Raw genomic sequence first — 17,119 nt, forward strand, 5'->3', positions numbered from 1 at the left:
GTTCTGTTTCTTTCCTGCTATGGACTGTGTGCAGCATTAATATATATGGTAATTCTGCATGAAGAGAGAAGAGCCCCCTTGTTTTTATATTCTGTTCTTAGGCTTGTGCTAGGTTAGTGTCTTTGGTTTTCCAGAGGTAGACTCTGAGGTGAGAATTCATGTACAAAGTGAATGGTTAAGAAGTGCTCCTAAGAAAATCTGATAGGGTGCTAGAAGGAACAGGATAGGAAAGGGGGAGAAACCACATGAGAGTGTGATTTCTGGAAAAGTCCTGATGCCACAGGGGCTCTCTGGAGTGCAGATTTTGCTTCTATGTTGTCCCAGTCTGATGGAAGGGGTCTGGGCTTTCCTACTCTTGCATTAGACTGTTGCTGCCTAAAGGTCACCCAGGATCCATTCTCAGGGCTTGCAGACACAACAGCTCCGAGAGCCCAAGAGTGGTCCTCTGAAGAAGCATGGCAGATGTGGGCCCTGTAAGCAGAAATCATTGAAGTTAGGGCAGAGCGCATGGGTACAGAAAAAGACATAAGGAAGAAATCTGAGTCTACTGGGGTCACTGAGAGGATTTCCTCTTGTTGACCACCTTTAGATGCTCCTGACCCTTCTAGTATTGTTGTGATGAAAATTGGAATTGTTACCTATATTGACTGAAGAAAACATGGCTGTGATAGCTGGCATTCATGTTCTGAGAGTTCACAGTGGCTCATTGTGCCTCGGGATGGTGTGTGAGTAGGGCCTGCTCTTCCTGTGGTTAGAATGGCTGACGCATCCTCTGGATCAGTGACCCATGATTCAAGAAGGAAGCCAGAGGAGGCTGCTGAAGCCTTGTTCATTTCTGGGGCAGAATATGTGTGTTTCAACAGTAGTGTGCTTCCAATATTGTCCCATTGCATTGCTTCATCCCACAGGGTTTGTTTTTTTGGAGGAGAGAGGAAAGGGAAGGCTGTGCTGGGGCAGCGTCGTATGCCCAGGAGCACAGAGGGCCTCTTCTGGCTCCGTTCAATATTTGTTCTGAGGAAAGAGAGAATGAATATGAAATAGAAAAGCAATGAGTGAAGTCTGAAGACTTGAATCTCCTCTGTTTTTGTTGTTCTCACTACTAGTTGTGTGATCTTGACATGGATGCAACCTCAGTTTCCTCCTCTGTAAAACCGGGATAATAACACCTGCTTGCCTACCTTACAGAGCTGTTGTTGGGAAGAAAGATTAGTCATATCAAAGCCTATTGAAATTAAGTGTTAATTAAATCAAGTATGAAAAAGAGTATCATGATTGTTTTCCTGGTCCCCCACTTACTACTGTGTCATCATGGCCAAGTTACTTAACCCCTTTCTGCTTTGGTTTCCTCATCTGTATAAGAGCCTATGAAATGCAGGTACCTTACAAGGCTGTCTTAAGGTTAAACTCAGACAATTGGTGCAAAAGTCTAGCAAATAGGAAGCAGCATATGAAATCTTTTATCTTCCATAGTGTGACAACCTGAAGGAGTCACTCTCAAGCATCATTTTAACATTATATTGTACCTGAATTTACATGACTCTATTTTAGGATGTAGTGAAGAAATTTATATCGTTGACTATTAGTCGTGTCTCTTCTCAGCCACCATCTTTTCAAATTCACATATCCTAATTCATCCAGATTGTTCCATGGGCCCTGTGATCTTTGAATCATCTCTAGTTGAATCTGAAGGATTCAAAAAAATACATAAGTAAAATACAATAAAGAAAGAAAATGACAAAATGCCCAGAAGTCTGTATGGTGCTTCCCTTTGATGCCCCCTTGCTCCCATTACTCTCTTGGTGATGTCCTCTTAGCAAGGAAAGTCCAGTTAAACTCAGGTCAGGGACCAGGTACTACCCTTAGTGTTTCCGTTGCCTCTCTGTGTGTCCTTGGGTGAGTTATTTAACCTTGGAATGTTGAGTTTCCTTGTCTGCAATAGGTAGTTTATAGGAATGTTGTAAAGATAAAATTCTCATTACATAAAGAACTTAGCATGTAGCTGTCACTTAAGGTCCCAGGTGTAGTACAGCCGCACAGTAGATCCTCTAAAATTTTAGTTTCCTTCCTTCCTCTCATCTTTAATACTTCTTTGAGATTCTAATTTTAGTCTTGCTTCTCTCTGGAATTCTTTTGAGGCACAGTTGAGATGCAGCTTATGAAGGTACTCAGGTCACTGTAAAAGTGCAAAATATTATTCATAACAATGATAGTGATTTACTAACTTATTCAGGAACATTACTGAAGGTTATATTACAGGCATTGTGTTAAGTGTTGGGGATATGCTGTGAATGATCACAGACATAGTCTTTACTTTCAAGGAAGTAAAGGAAACACATGCTTACATAATATTTCATGGTACTTGTTTTAAGAAAATACAGTATTAAAATCTCTGTTGATAATTAAACCTGTTATATTGATTTAACCCAGCATTTCTCATGGTTATTTGATCATAGAATGACACCTCTTGTCATTGTTTTTGTATTTCATGCAAACCCACTAAGATGTCATGGAACACAACTTGGGAAACACCACTGAAGCAAGCAGGATTTCCTCTCCCATAAGGCCTGGTATCAGTTCCCTCAATGTGCTGTATTTGCATAAATCGTATCATGTAGGTGACTGCCTGCTTTGCCCATGGCCAGGGCCAGCCCTAGATAGGGCACAGCCCTGGAGTGAACAAAACAGGAGTCACTTCTGGGCAGAGAACATAAAGTTTGTCAGAAAATAAATTACTGGAAACGTTTTTATTAAAGAAGAGGAGTAGTTTCGAGGGTGTGATAACTTCCGTTGAAGCTCATGCAGTTAATCATTCCTTGTTTGAGCTTTGGACTTTCTTCCCTTTGATGTAATTAGCCATCAGGCTTTCTGAAGTACATTTTTCATGTCAAAGAGACAATGGTTTCAAAGGAGAGAGAGGGTGGGGCTGAAAGAAAGGCCACGTTAATGCACAGAGCAGCAAAAGACAGAGGGAAATATCAACACTTCTTGTGCAAGCCATTTGCTAATGGTACATTAAAACATGGTGCTAATTTCACTTTAAATACAGCAATGCTTTAAACAGTGCTTGGATGCATTTTAAGGGATTTCTGGAGCTTTTGTCCAGAAATGAGGGGTGGGGGAGTATGTGTGTTTGGGAATGGTATAGAACCACTTCTCCTGGTTCCACCAGAGAAGTTCTCCTATTATGTTTTATTTGCTTATGCTTCAAAGTAAGATGCTATTTGAAAAAACAATGACTGCTAAAAACAATTTAAAACCTCTGGAATAGATGATTTGACTGAGTGAGACAAGATTGGTTAGCCACCTGTTGCCCCATTCCTATTAAAATTGGCTTGCTATAGCAAAACAAATACCAAGTCAAGTTATTCAAAGAAAGGGTAGTTTATCCAAACTCTTTATTCACTCCACAAATGTTTATTGGAAGATTACTGCATGCAAAGTACTGTTTGGTTTTGTGAAAACATGAGTGTATGTGCATGTGTGGGAATGGTGTGTCTATGTACGTGCATGTATATATATATGTACAGGTGCATGTGTACGTGTATGCAAATTAGGGGAACTGCAAAGCTGACATTGATCTAATCCTACCTTTAAAGAGCTTGGTCTAGTGTAAGAACTAAGGCATGCATACAAACAATTACAATCAAAAGTGGAAAGGAGAGGGAGCCAGGATGGCGGCGTGAGTAGAGCAGTGGAAATCTCCTCCCAAAAACACATAGAGCTATGAAAATATAACAAAGAAAAATCTTCCTAAAATAGAGACCACAGGACACAGGACAACATCCAGACCACATCCAGACCTGCAAGAACCCAGTGCCTTGCGAAGGGGGTAAGATACAAGCCCCGGCCCGGCGGGACCCGAGCGCCCCTCCCCCTGGCTCCCGGCAGGTGGAAAGAAACCGGAGCGGTTTTTTTTTTGGCGAGCGCTTTTTGGAAGCCTTAAAGGGACGGGCCCCCGTTGCTAGGGAGGCAGGGTGGCGGAACCGGTGAGCAGGTGCCTGGGAACGGCGCCTGAGGACAAAGAACATCCCGCGTTTCTCCCTGCGGGACCGGCGGGCGGGTGCCTGAGACCAGTGCCTGAGGACGGAGGAAATCGCGCATTTTTCCCCTTTTTTTTCCTCTCTTTTTGGCGAGCGCATTTTGGAAGCCTTAAAGGGACAGGGACCCCAGTGCTAGGGAGGCAGGGTGGCGGGACTGGTGAGCGGGTGCCTGGGACCGGCGCCTGAGGACAAAGAATATCCCACGTTTTTCCCTGTGGGACCGGTGGGCGGGTGCCTGAGACCGGCACTTGAGGACAGACGAAATCGCGCGTTTTTCCCCTTTTTTTTTTCTCTTTTCTGCGAGTGCTTTTTGGAAGCCTAAAAGGGACAGGGACCCCAGTGCTAGGAAGGCAGGGCGGCGGGACTGGTGAGCGGGTGCCTGGGACCGGCACCTGAGGACAAAGAATATCCCGCGTTTTTCCCTGTGGGACCGTTGGGTGGGTGCCTGAGACCGGCACCTGAGGACGGAAGAAATCGCGCATTTTCCCCCTTTTTTTCTCTCTTTTTGGCGAGTGCTTTTTGGAAGCCTTAAAGGGACAGGGACCCCGGTGCTAGGGAGGCAGGGCGGCCGGACTGGTGAGCGGGTCCCTGGGACCAGTGCCTGAGGACAAAGAATATCGAGCGTTCCTTCCCTGCGGGACCGGTGGGTGGGTGCTTTTTGGAAGCCTTGAAAGGACAGGGACCCTGGTGCTAGGGAGACAGGGCAGCAGGACCAGTGAGTGGGTGCCTGGGACCGGCACCTGAGGACAAAAAAAAAAAAAAAAAAATCGCTTGTTTTTTCCTTTTTTTTTTTTTTTTCTTTCTTTCTGTTCCCTCTCTCATTGTTGCTGTTGTTGTTTTGGTTTGCAGAGTGCTTTTTGGAAGTCTTAAAGGGGCAGGACAGGTCACTTAGACCAGAGGCAGGGAATCTGGGGATCTCTGGGCACTCTAACCCCCTGGGCAGCAGGGAGCACAGAGGCCCCTTACGGAGATAAATAGCCTCCTGGCCGCTCCCCCTCCAACGGGGCTCCACCATTTTGGAGGAACAGCCCCAGCCAGGCCAAGCCCACAGCAACAGCAGAGATAAATCCCAAAGCAACTAGGCAGGAAGCAGAAGCCCTGTCTGCGCACAGCTGCCCAGCACAAGCAACTAGAGGTCGCTATTCTCCCAGGAAAAGGCTACAAACCAACAAGAAGGGAAGCTCTTCCAGCGGTCACTTGTACCAGCTCTGCAAACTATCTCTATCACCATGAAAAGGCAAAACTACAGGCAGACAAAGATCACAGAGACAACACCTGAGAAGGAGACAGACCTAACTAGTCCTCCTGAAAAAGAATTCAAAATAAAAATCATGAACATGCTGACAGAGATGCAGAGAAAAATGCAAGAGCAATGGGATGAGATGCAGAGAAAAATGCAAGAGCAGTGGGATGAGATGCAGAGAAAAATGCAAGAGCAGTGGGATGAAGTCCAGAAGGAGATCACAGATGTCAGGAAAGAGATCACAGAAGTGAAACAATCCCTGGAAGGATTTATAAGCAGAATGGATAAGATGCAAGAGGCCATTGAAGGAATAGAAGCCAGAGAACAGGAACGTATAGAAGCTGACATAGAGAGAGATAAAAGGATCTCCAGGAATGAAACAACACTAAGAGAAATATGTGACCAATACAAAAGGAAAAACATTCGTATTATAGGGATACCAGAAGAGGAAGAAAGAGGAAAAGGGATAGAAAGTGTCTTTGAAGAAATAATTGCTGAAAACTTCCCCAAACTGGGGGAGGAAATAATCGAACAGACCATGGAATTACACAGAACCCCCAACAGAAAGGATCCAAGGAGGACAACACCAAGACACATAATAATTAAAATGGCAAGGATCAAGGACAAGGAAAGAGTTTTAAAGGCAGCTAGAGAGAAAAAGCTCATCTATAAAGGAAAACCAATCAGGCTAACATCAGACTTCTCAACAGAAACCCTACAGGCCAGAAGAGAATGGCATGATATACTTAATGCAATGAAACAGAAGGGCCTTGAACCAAGGATACTGTATCCAGCACGACTATCATTTAAATATGATGGTGGGATTAAACAATTTCCAGACAAGCAAAAGCTGAGGGAATTTGCTTCCCACAAACCACCTCTACAGGGCATCCTACAGGGACTGCTCTAGATGGGAGCACCCCTAAAAAGAGCACAGAACAAAACACACAACATATGAAGAATGGAGGAGGAGGAATAAGAAGGGAGAGAAGAAAAGAATCTCCAGACGGTGTATATAACAGCTCAATAAGCGAGCTAAGTTAGGCAGTAAGATACTAAAGAGGCTAACCTTGAACCTTTGGTAACCACGAATCTAAAGCCTGAAATGGCAATAAGTACATATCTCTCACTAGTCACCCTAAATGTAAATGGACTTAATGCACCAATCAAAAGACATAGAGTAATAGAATGGATAAAAAAGCAAGACCCATCTATATGCTGCTTACAAGAAACTCACCTTAAACCCAAAGATAAGCATAGACTAAAAGTCAAGGGATGGAAAAACATATTTCAGGCAAACAACAGTGAGAAGAAAGCAGGGGTTGCAGTACTAATATCAGACAAAATAGACTTCAAAACAAAGAAAGTAACAAGAGATAAAGAAGGCCACTACATAATGATAAAGGGCTCAGTCCAACAAGAGGATATAACCATTCTAAATATATATGCACCCAATACAGGAGCACCAGCATATGTGAAGCAAATACTAACAGAACTAAAGAGGGAAATAGACTGCAATGCATTCATTGTAGGAGACTTCAACACACCACTCACCCCAAAGGATAGATCCACCGGGCAGAAAATAAGTAAAGACACACAGGCACTGAACAACACACTAGAACAGATGGACCTAATAGACATCTATAGAACTCTACATCCAAAAGCAACAGGATATACATTCTTCTCAAGTGCACATGGAACATTCTCCAGAATAGACCACATACTAGCTCACAAAAAGAGCCTCAGTAAATTCCAAAATATTGAAATTCTACCAACCAATTTTTCAGACCACAAAGGTATGAAAGTAGAAATAAATTCTACAAAGAAAACAAAAAGGCTCACAAACACATGGAGGCTTAACAACATGCTACTAAATAATCAATGGATCAATGAACAAATCAAAATAGAGATCAAGGAATATATAGAAAGAAATGACAACAACAACACTAAGCCCCAACTTCTGTGGGATGCAGCGAAAGCAGTCTTAAGAGGAAAGTATATAGCAATCCAGGCACACTTGAAGAAGGAGGAACAATCCCAAACGAATAGTCTAACATCACAATTATCGAAACTGGAAAAAGAAGAACAAATGAGGCCTAAAGTCAGCAGAAGGAGGGACATAATAAAGATCAGAGAAGAAATAAACAAAATTGAGAAGAATAAAACAATAGCAAAAATCAACGAAACCAAGAGCTGGTTCTTTGAGAAAATAAACAAAATAGATAAGCCTCTAGCCAAACTTATTAAGAGAAAAAGAGAATCAACACAAATCAACAGAATCAGAAATGAGAATGGAAAAATCACGACAGACTCCACAGAAATACAAAGAATTATTAAAGACTACTATGAAAACCTATATGCCAACAAGCTGGAAAACCTAGAAGAAATGGACAACTTCCTAGAAAAATACAACCTCCCAAGACTGACCGAGGAAGAAACACTAAAGTTAAACAAACCAATTACAAGCAAAGAAATTGAAACAGTAATCAAAAAACTACCCAAGAACAAAACCCCGGGGCCGGACGGATTTACCTTGTAATTTTATCAGACACACAGAGAAGACATAATACCCATTCTCCTTAAAGTGTTCCACAAAATAGAAGAAGAGGGAATACTCCCAAACTCATTCTATGAGGCCAACATCACCCTAATACCAAAACCAGGCAAAGACCCCACCAAAAAAGAAAATTACAGACCAATATCCCTGATGAATGTAGATGCAAAAATACTCAATAAAATATTAGCAAGCAGAATTCAAGAGTATATCAAAAGGATCATACAACATGACCAAGTGGGGTTCATCCCAGGGATGCAAGGATGGTACAACATTCGAAAATCCATCAACATCATCCACCACGTCAACAAAAAGAAAGACAAAAACCACATGATCATCTCCATAGATGCTGAAAAAGCATTTGACAAAATTCAACATCCATTCATGATAAAAACTCTCAGCAAAATGGGAATAGAGGGCAAGTACCTCAACATAATAAAGGCCATATATGATAAACCCACAGCCAGCATTATACTGAACAGCGAGAAGCTGAAAGCATTTCCACTGAGATCGGGAACCAGACAGGGATGCCCACTCTCCCCACTGTTATTTAACATAATACTGGAGGTCCTAGCCACGGCAATCAGACAAAACAAAGAAATACAAGGAATCCAGATTGGTAAAGAAGAAGTTAAACTGTCACTATTTGCAGATGATATGATACTGTACATAAAAAACCCTAAAGACTCCACTCCAAAACTACTAGAACTGATAATGGAATACAGCAAAGTTGCAGGATACAAAATTAACACACAGAAATCTGTAGCTTTCCTATACACTAACAACGAATCAATAGAAACAGAAATCAGGAAAACAATTCCATTCACCATTGCATCAAAAAGAATAAAATACCTAGGAATAAACCTAACCAAAGAAGTGAAAGACTTATACTCTGAAAACTACAAGTCACTCTTAAGAGAAATTAAAGGGGACACTAATAAATGGAAACTCATCCCATGCTCATGGCTAGGAAGAATTAATATCGTCAAAATGGCCATCCTGCCCAAAGCAATATACAGATTTGATGCAATCCCTCTCAAATTACCAGCAACATTCTTCAATGAATTGGAACAAATAATTCAAAAATTCATATGGAAACACCAAAGACCCCGAATAGCCAAAGCAATCCTGAAAAAGAAGAATAAAGTAGGGGGGATCTCACTCCCCAACTTCAAGCTCTACTACAAAGCCATAGTAATCAAGACAATTTGGTACTGGCACAAGAACAGAGCCACAGACCAGTGGAACAGATTAGAGACCCCAGAAATTAACCCAAACATATATGGTCAATTAATATTTGATAAAGGAGCCATGGACATACAATGGCAAAATGACAGTCTCTTCAATAGATGGTGCTGGCAAAACTGGACAGCTACATGTAGGAGAATAAAACTGGACCATTGTCTAACCCCATATACAAAGGTAAACTCAAAATGGATCAAAGACCTGAATGTAAGTCATGAAACCATTAAACTCTTGGAAAAAAACATAGGCAAAAACCTCTTAGACATAAACATGAGTGATCTCTTCTTGAACATATCTCCCCGGGCAAGGAAAACAACAGCAAAAATGAGCAAGTGGGACTACATTAAGCTGAAAAGCTTCTGTACAGCGAAAGACACCATCAATAGAACAAAAAGGAACCCTACAGTATGGGAGAATATATTTGAAAATGACAGATCCGATAAAGGCTTGACGTCCAGAATATATAAAGAGCTCACACGCCTCAACAAACAAAAAACAAATAACCCAAATAAAAAATGGGCAGAGGAACTGAACAGACAGTTCTCCAAAAAAGAAATACAGATGGCCAAGAGACACATGAAAAGATGCTCCACATCGCTAATTATCAGAGAAATGCAAATTAAAACTACAATGAGGTATCACCTCACACCAGTAAGGATGGCTGCCATCCAAAAGACAAACAACAACAAATGTTGGCGAGGCTGTGGAGAAAGGGGAACCCTCCTACACTGCTGGTGGGAATGTAAATTAGTTCAACCATTGTGGAAAGCAGTATGGAGGTGCATCAAAATGCTCAAAACAGACCTACCATTTGACCCAGGAATTCCACTCCTAGGAATTTACCCTAAGAACGCAGCAATCAAGTTTGAGAAAGACAGATGCACTCCTATGTTTATCGCAGCACTATTTACAATAGCCAAGAATTGGAAGCAACCTAAATGTCCATCGGTAGATGAATGGATAAAGAAGATGTGGTACATATACACAATGGAATACTACTCAGCCATAAGAAGTGGAAAAATCCAACCATTTGCAGCAACATGGATGGAGCTGGAGAGTATTATGCTCAGCAAAATAAGCCAAGTGGAGAAAGAGAAATACCAAATGATTTCACTCATCTGAGGAGTATAGGAACAAAGGAAAAACTGAAGGAACAAAACAGCAGTGGAATTACAGAACCGAAAAATGGACTAACAGGTACCAAAGGGAAAGGAACTGGGGAGGATGGGTGGGCAGGGAGGGATAAGGGGGGGGAAGAAGAAGGGGGGTATTAAGATTAGCATGCATGGGGGGGAGGGAGAAAGGGGAGGGTGGGCTGCACAACACAGAGAGGACAAGTAGTGACTCTACAACATTTTGCTAAGCTGATGGACAGTAACCGTAATGTGGTTGTTAGGGGGGACCTGATATAGGGGAGAGCATAGTAAACATAGTATTCTTCATGTAAGTGTAGATTAAAAATTTAAAAAAAAAAAAAAAAAAGAAAAAAAGAAAGAAAAGGGGGATTACTCCTTAACAGGATAAAACTATTGGTAAATCAAAGATCAACGCATGCTTTAAATATCCTTAATGTTGATCACTTAAAGGGTGTCAGATGATCAGCTATGGAGGTACTCTTTTCTGATAATATTCCTTTCTCTTAATTAAAAAAAAAAAAAAAAAGCAGTTACTGTGTGCTGACCTCCTATGAGTTCTGCACAGTGGTATAGAGGGCATGTCAAACTGTTTGTTTCTATGCAGAAGATCAAGGCCTAGCTTGGATACCCAGAAAATGAACTAAGATACGATATGAGGAGGAGCTTCTGGCATCAGCACTCTCTGGAGGACTTGTGCCAGGGGATGATCATCAAAAAGCCTCCACAGGGATCCGGACGATGCTGCGGTTGTGGCTGCATCCAGCCCACCGTCTCCTGGACTTGCCATAGGAATGAGGAGGGAGATGTCTAGGCTGGCATGTGCATACAGTGAGACAACGAATTTGACCGGATCTGTACTGTTGGAACTCAACCAGGAGTTGGGAGGGGTGCAAGTTGTAGCACTCCAAAATCTCATGACTATAGACTATCTATGGTTAAAAGAACATATGGGATGTGAACAGATCCCAGAAATGGGCTGCTTTAATTTGTCTGATGGTTCAAGTACAGTTGGACAATATCCATCATATCATAGATAAATTTTCACAAATGCCTAGGGTGCCTAAATGGTTTTCTTGGCTTCACTGGAGATGGATGGTAATTATAGATTTGCTTTGTTTATGTCACCGTATTCCTATTATGTTAATATATGTGTGCAAATTAGTTAGTAGTTTAAAACCTATACATACTTAAGGTACTCTACAAGAAGATAGGTCAAAGAAATAATCGATCCTCCCAAGTTTCCTTCATATGCTACATCTATAGCTTTTCTTCTTCCTTCCTAATTACAACCCTTAAATAGAATTTGTGCCTCATATCGAATTTACCGAGTATCATAATTCCTCCAGGTGGTAAAGATACCTCGAGACAAGTGCTGGGCATAGAAGCCACAGGGCATAAATCTGCAAAGAAGTAAAAAGCTAACCTTTGCAAACAATATGGCTTCTCTCTCACTTACCAACTTTACATTTCCCTGTATGGCCCCGGAAGATGACTGGTTAGCCAGAGACGGGTAAGATTCCTCAAGGGAGGAACAACCTAAGACAGGCACAGTCGCAGGGGGGCCATCAGGTGAGAATTTGGGGATCAACAGAGGTGAGGCTCAGAACCTCACCCCCCCTGCTTTGAGAGAAATCTTCTGCATCCGTGGATGTCTTGCTGCCCTTGTCTAGCCTGGATTAATACTTAGTCCATAGGCACACACCTGATCATCTGATCATCTACATTTGCCTTCTTACAGCACTAAACTATGTTTTCTACCTTTATCTTGCATCTACCTACCACTTCAGCATTTTATTAAAAATAAAAATAATAATAATAGGAGAAATGTGGGATCAACATATAAATCAAGTACAAAAATCAAACGAATATTCATATTCGACCTGATTGTTTATAGGTCATAATGCGTGATCAAAACCGAAAGTTTCTGTGATGAATGCCCCTGTACTGTTCACCATGTAAGAATTTATTCACTATGTAAGAATTCGTTCACCATGTAAGAACTTGTTCGTTATGCTTCAGAAGATTGGAGACTGACGAGAATTAGGCTTGAGATGGATTAATGATTGTACATTGAGCGTTGACCCCCCTATACTGAATTTTATTGTTGTTAACAACCATTTGATCAATAACTATGAGAGATGCCCTCTCAAAAAAAAAAAAAAAGTGGAAAGGAATATGTGCCATTGAGTAATTAGTTCATATGCACATTTAAAGAAAAAGATCACCACCCAAGAGGATGGTCTTGTTCTCATTCTTTGCCTTTGAAAAAAAATAAGAAATTAGAATAGGTTAATATTAAAAACACCAGATTTCTGCCATTCCAGACTGATTATTTTTAAATTATTTTTTTCATATTTATGTGAGCCTTTTTATGGAAAAATTAAGACAAAGTTGAAATTTCCTTTGATCCTCCAATTCTGTATGCTTAGGCCTGTATCCAGTCTCAGTTACTCTAATGAAGATGGTATGTGTCCTTCTGTCTCTTGCTTCATATTTCTCCACACATGTATTTTATCCACGTATAATGTTTTTCTGTTTTTGCAAATAAACTTATGTGCTATCACACACTTTGATTCTTTGCATTACATAGAGATGTTGAGATAAACAGATTAGTACAAACACTCCTTTTATTACTGTTTTGGTATCCTATGGTGGTTGAATTCTGAGATTTTTGCCAATTTGATGTGTTTTTTTCATTTGCTATTCCTCAATAGCTAATCAGTATGAACATCATTTTAAAGAAATGTTTGAATTTCTTCTCTGAATTCCTTGTATTATTTCCTCACTTTCCAATTGGAGTTTACTAATTGTTTCTCTATAACATATTTTGTAAAAGCCTTTTCTTGATAGGTTGTTACTTTTCTTTGAAATTTGTTTATATTTTGACATACATAATGTTTGAAGTTTTCTAATGAATGAAATTTAATTTTTGTTGGTGTGAGAATAGGGATCTAATGTAAATATTTTCTACAAGGATCGTTGATATTCTTTAGGTCTCATTCGATTTCACATTTTGATGGAAGAGGGCAACAGAGAATTAATTGAGAACACAGGTTCTGTAGCCAGGCTGCCTCAATTCAGACCCCACGTCTGCCGTTGACAAATTTTGTTGCCTTAGGCAGGTTATTTTCTGAGCCTCAGTTTTCTCATCTGTAAAGCAGGAGTGATGCTAATATTACTTTTTATAGGTGTTTTTTGTCAGGGCTATCTTAGTTAATTTATGCAAAGCATTTAGAACAGTCTTATAATGTGTTATATATATGTTCTGCTAATATTGTTAATGAGCCATAAGAATAAATACTATAACCTGGGTTTCTAAATACTTTATCCAAATGAACTTTTATTTCAGATATGATAAATGTATTCATATATGGTAACATGAATCTGGGGTGCAATGGCATACATATGTAGAGGGTTAAAATTACATATGGCTAACTATTTATAGTATTTATTATGAGTTTCTCCAGAGCAATGACTGTACACAACTCATTTCTCTTATTTTCCTTAATACCTATAACAGTGCCTGGCATAAGTAAACTGTCATCCAGAATGTGATGAATGAATGAATGAATGAATGAATGAATTCTTGCATTTATGTTTGGCTATTCATCCCACTACTTCCTGTCAGTATTTTCTCAGGAAGAAAATTGCCGTAATATCAGTACAAACAAACCCAGGAGGATCAATCAGCTGAAAAATTATTATGCAAAGCATTCCTGAGCCAAATATAAATGACTTTTGGATTATCTGATGTTATATATTTTCTGCATCACTACCCCTCCATCAGTGTGAATATTCAGTAGATAGGTATGCTAAGCAATGAAGACCCTGTTTCACCATCAGGGAGTCCAAGAAAGGGAAAACATTCCAAAGTGTTTTAGAATGGCCTCCTCCTTGTTAATGCTGCTCACTCCATTTGTGCTCTTCGGTGGATCATAGTATAAGGCACTCAGAGGTTTTTAAATTGAATTTATTGTGATGAAATTTGGTGGTATCTGAATTTGGAAGCACAAATGTGCCATGGTTCATATATCAAGTTACTGCCCATTCGTTCGCCCACTCAGGTATCCATCTATTCTACAGATGTCTAGGAAAATTCTGCTGTACCGACATGTGCCCTGGGTGGTGCTGTGGAGGGAACACAAGCTAAGGTGGTGTGTCTACCTGTTCTAAGAGCCTGTAGGAAATCATGATGCCCAACGCTTGAGAAATACACAGATTCTATTATAAGATTCTCTGTCTTCAAATTAAAAATTCTCATATTTACTATGTTACTTGGAGCAAATATTTAAACTTTCCTAAGTATCAGTAAGTTAATGCATGTAAACTGTGGAAAATACTGAATACTCTCATAATTTAATTACCATTCCTATGACCTTGGATATCAAACAGATGAAGGGAATGTTTACTTAAATGCAAGCCATAATTATGACAACATGGCAAATCTGATAAAGATATTTGTGAGTATTAGAAACTGCGAATGGGGCAACCCTGACTATGGTTTATCTTAAGCTTCTTCAAATCCCAAGTACATGCCATCATTTACAACTAGTATTTATGAAGTGCTTACTATTGGATGAACTCTCTTGTAAATGCTTTTACATCTATTAATTAATACTTCCAACAATAACATACAGAGGGTGCTATTATCCCAAATTTACAGATGGGAACATTGAACCAGAGAGAAATTAACCATATTGCCTCAGGTCACATGATAGTAACTGGCAAAGTTAGATTCAAACTCTGAAGTCAGGCCCACATACCTGCTGCCTGTCCTTGCTTAGGATGGTGCGCTGACGACTTTTGGACCCACTGGCAGCTTATGGGCCTAGAGTTTGTATTTTGGTTGCAGGTCTGTTCCTAGAAAGCATAGGGTCTTGTGACATATAGAAGACATGGAAGCCAATTTTATACTTCCTTGAAGCCAAAAAAGTAAGTCTTAGTCTGTCAGAAAAAGTTTTCTTGGCCTCTAGATGATGGAACACACCCCTCTGAATTTCAGTCTGAAGTAGAGGTTTCTTGTATTTATACAAGAAATATTTCTTGAGCACATAGATTTACCAGATGTGTTATTGGGATTCAGTGGATAGCAAATGGACATGGTCTATGTTACATTATACATTGTCATTGTACTCCAATTTATTCTAATTCTGGAGAATCAAAGGATTAATTGAAACTGTTCAAAATCTGATATCTACCATCAGATTTGTTACTAATTTGCAAATATTACACATCAGTTCAAATTCTCTTGAAACATGCAAAAAAATCTGTCTCATATTAATTGGTTGTAACAAGGGCTGTGCAGTGGGTTCACCAAACCTTCCAAGCATGTCACTGGACTACACTTCTCAGCCTCTTTTGCACTTTGGGTGTAGCTATATGACTGAGTACTGGCCAGTGGGATGCAAGCAAAAGAAAGGTACACCATTTATGACTTCTGGTGTGATCCTCCACTCTTTCTCTCCCCAATTTCTGGCTAGATGCTGACACTGAGTGACTTTGGAAACTATGCCAGCTTGGGACCCTGAGGACAGCATGGAACCCAAGCCCACCTGCACCACAACTTTAGCCCCTAAGCTTCATGTGAGTGACAGATACAATTCTATTGTGTTAAACCAATGAGGTTTCAGAATTGATCTGTGGCGGTTGCTTTCTTCTATGGACCAGGGTTTGAACTTATCTTTGTGTGTATTCTAATGACATTTTATTAGTTCAAGTTATCTTTTGCTTCCTGATGCCTGACCAGCTCTCTGCTTCCTGTTGTTCTTTCTGTTGTAGCTCCTGCTTATAGATGTGTCTAAGTCAGGGCCTTGTTCAAAGGAAGATGAGCAATTATTGAAGGAAGCCTATGATACTAGCCAGATGTACATCAAATGCATGCAGAAGTAACTAAAGAGTATTAAGAGGGGGGAGATGTGGAGAGAAATGTGGACTGCTATCTGAAGCAGTTTTTAGTAGAAATAAATAGTCCAGATTCCTATATGCACTGAGCAAATGCAGTCTAACACAAATCTAGAACCTGCTCCCTGAGAATGAAGAAGGTATCTTCCATCGAAGCAAATGCCTATGAGACATGTGTTAATCCTTCCCAAGGGTGTAGTAGTTCCATTATAATTGAAATGCCACCATTTTTCCATTTGTTGGGGTCCTGCGATCCAGCCATTTTCTTTGTAATCCCTTTCTTGTGTCGGCTTCTGTTTTACAATGATAAAATATTTGAAATTCTGGTATTGAATTTCATCCCCTCATGAGACTTTCCCAGTTAGAGGCAAGGCTCTTTTGCAGTGCCAAAGTTTTAGCTTCTAAAATTCAGATGCAGAGATTTAAAACCAGTGGCAATTTAGGCAGATGTCAGCGGGTGAGACATTTCCACAGCCAGTTCTCATAAAGCACATGTCCAGCCTGCTCTGTGGCTTCTAATCCACAAATAAAGCCCAGATCCTACTGTGATCATCAGCAGAGACTCATGTCCAAAGGCAGATATTTTATTCAAATAATCTCACAGTGCTCTGTGGGAAATGCTATTTTCATTATGTTTGCAAACATGTTAGCATTCATTAAAATGTACACTGCCTGCAAGAAAGATTCATGGTGAGCTTTTTCTGTTCAAGGACATACTTGTGAGCAGCTCTTGTGTGGCAGAAGTTTGTAACATTGGTGGTTTGAAGTGTCTATTATTTTATGTTGATACTCTCAGAAAGTTTCAGAGTGCAGGAGTCTCGGGTACTTTCCATCCCCAGCCATCCGACAGGGCAAGGTCTTCAGGTCTTTGAAATTTGTGTTTATATTTTTGTAGATTTCTGTATGTGCCACACATGTTAACTTGTTCTCAACTTGTCTGAAAAGAATGGGCTTTAAATGTGGGCCTCATGTTCATTAAGCTGTGGATTCAGGTGGAAGC

The 17,119-nt window shown here is 40.3% G+C and overlaps 1 long non-coding RNA gene across 1 annotated transcript in view; it reads left to right on the top strand.

Annotated features, from left to right (window-relative positions):
* Window positions 1-15,788, top strand: part of LOC140845406 (uncharacterized) — a 66,481-nt gene extending 50,693 nt beyond the window's left edge. Inside the window, exon 3 of the long non-coding RNA XR_012124191.1 lies at window positions 15,699-15,788. This is a non-coding gene — a long non-coding RNA (uncharacterized lncRNA). The remainder of the gene's footprint in view (window positions 1-15,698) is intronic.
* The last annotated feature ends 1,331 nt before the right edge of the window (window positions 15,789-17,119 follow it).

This window comes from Manis javanica, chromosome 2 (genome assembly GCF_040802235.1).
Source record: "Manis javanica isolate MJ-LG chromosome 2, MJ_LKY, whole genome shotgun sequence".
Classification (NCBI taxonomy): Eukaryota; Metazoa; Chordata; class Mammalia; order Pholidota; family Manidae; genus Manis; species Manis javanica.